A 2,071-nucleotide genomic window follows, 5' to 3' on the forward strand; every position below is an offset into this window, starting at 1 on the left:
GAGGTACCTCCAGCCGCAGGGAGGACCACCCCCGAGCTCCGGTGCGCCAGGGAGGCATTCGCGAGCAGGTCTGCGCTCGAGTCACAGCACCCGAGTGAAGAGATCGCTCGGGAGGCCATTTAAATGCTCCGAGCTAGTGCTCGCCTGGTGCGAAGCGTCTGCGGCCAGTGCACAGGGACCCACAGAACTTGTTTTCCGGGGAACGGGGTCCAACAATGGTCTTCGCGAGTCTGCGGCGAGTTGCTCCTCAACTTGACACGCTCGGGGGCCCGCACGCGGGGCGGCGCTCGAGCAGATAGGCCGGAGCGGAGCGGGGCCCGGCCGGGTTAGGGGTGCGTCCGGTCCGCCCCGCCGCCCGCCGTCGCCGCCGCCGCCGCGCAAGGCCGGCGCAAAGTTCGCCGCCGGGCCAGCGTCCCACCCCGCGGCGGGCAAGCGGGCGGCTGACAGGCGCAGGCGGGGACGGTCAGGGGAGCCCTCTCAGCGCCGCGCCTCCCCGGCCGCCGGCGAATTCCGGGGGGGAGGGGAGGGGGGCCAGGACGCTCCCTCCCCGCGCCACCGAGGCCGGGCGGAGGGACCCCCGCCCGCCGTCCGGGCGCCGCGCACCCCCGAGCACCCCGAGCCGCCACCCGCTCCTCCGCCCTCCTCCCCCTTCACTACCTGGAGGTGCCCGCGACCCGCCGCTAGTAGCGCTCAGGCGGGAAACGCGCTCACCGACACCATCAGCGAAGCGCCCAAAATGGCGGACGTATCAAGCAGGCCTTGAGTTCCCCCTTCCCACCCTCCGGCCGCCTCGAGGCCAATTGCGATCCAGACCCTGCCTCCAGCTCCACCTCATTGGCCTTCCTCTCCCGCCCCCTGCAGTCTATTGGAGCGCCCAGCGTGCCCCGTTGCACTCACTCCAATTGGCTTTCAGGACCCGTCAGTCAAGCGCGAGAGGCGCATTTTTTTCCCATGGACTTGACGGATCCGGAATCTCTAGGACCCCCGGCGTCTGGAGAAACAAATCAGAAACCAAGAGAAACCCAGCTGGGACCCCTTACGCCGTAGCAACAGTAGGGCCTCCCCTAGATGGACGTGTCGGCCCACCAATCCGATAGCCAATGCTTTTTAAAACTCAATTGAGCCAAACCAATCGTGGTCGTGGAGCTAGGAACTGCGAGAGAACCAATGGGGTAGCGAGATGAGCGGGCGGGTCGGAGGGTCTGGAGGAAACCGGTGATGACGTGAGCCACAATGTGTACCTACCGCGGAAGTCACAAGCAGCTGGGGAATTAGCTCAAATGGTAGAGCGCTCGCTTAGCATGCGAGAGGTAGCGGGATCGATGCCCGCATTCTCCACACTTGAATTTTATAAAGCAAACGGGATTCACTAGCACGTCATACTCTCTTCGAGAGAAAAAGGTGGCTGCCCCAGGAGCGGGGTCCAGTTCCCTTAACCGTTTGGTGAAGAGAAATGTGCGAACTAGGGAGTCCCTTTTGTCTCACGGAAGGATTTACCCACGACCTTCCTCCGAAAGCCGGGCCACCCAGGAGCAGCCCACCTTGTGCACTTACTAATAATAACCTGCCTTATTCCTAAAAGCACGACAAGAGGGCGACTTTTGTCGGCCGGGCTGAGAAAGGCAGGCGGCAAGGTTAGCGCCGTGAAACCGAGCTCAGTGAACGCAGCATCACGCCCACGCGTGTGCGCGCAGTGCGGGGGAGGCCAGGGCTGCGGGTGCTCTGCATGCGTGGGCAGCCCGCTAGTGCGCGCCTGCTCTGCCCAGCGCGTGGGGGGCCTGGCTCACGCGCAGTGGGGGCCGTCAGGCACCACCCAGCTAAACCGGGGAGTGGTATGTGAAACAGGCCGCAGCGGAGTGGGGATCCTCCCTGAGCAGGTGGCATTGCCACCCATGGGCAGGGAGGACAGGGCCGCAGGGAGAGAGCCCAGAGACCCCAGGGTGAGACTTTGGAGCGCCGAGAGGCAGGTGTGGCTGGACTGTGGTGGGAGAGGGGCATGGCCCGGGGAAGATGGCAGGGATGATGGGTGTGCAGGACCTTGAGGACTAGAGGAGGAACTTGTGTTTATGCT

At 64.7% G+C, this 2,071-nt stretch overlaps 1 protein-coding gene and 1 non-coding gene across 3 annotated transcripts in view; one reads left to right on the forward strand and one right to left on the reverse strand.

The window, feature by feature from the left end:
* Positions 1-788, reverse strand: part of PPP6R3 (protein phosphatase 6 regulatory subunit 3) — a 79,361-nt gene extending 78,573 nt beyond the window's left edge. Inside the window, exon 1 of one of the 2 annotated variants that reach the window (XM_006102470.3) lies at positions 658-788. The gene's annotated coding sequence lies outside the window, so the exon portion shown is untranslated. Of the gene's footprint in view, positions 1-144; positions 262-657 lie in introns of those variants that run through there. The other variant, XM_023743846.1, reaches the window with a different exon arrangement.
* A 477-nt stretch (positions 789-1,265) lies between these two features.
* On the forward strand, positions 1,266-1,338 carry TRNAA-AGC. The gene has a single exon. It is a non-coding gene; the product is annotated as a tRNA-Ala (tRNA).
* The last annotated feature ends 733 nt before the right edge of the window (positions 1,339-2,071 follow it).

Source organism: Myotis lucifugus, unplaced genomic scaffold, assembly GCF_000147115.1.
Source record: "Myotis lucifugus unplaced genomic scaffold, Myoluc2.0 scaffold_415, whole genome shotgun sequence".
Classification (NCBI taxonomy): Eukaryota; Metazoa; Chordata; class Mammalia; order Chiroptera; family Vespertilionidae; genus Myotis; species Myotis lucifugus.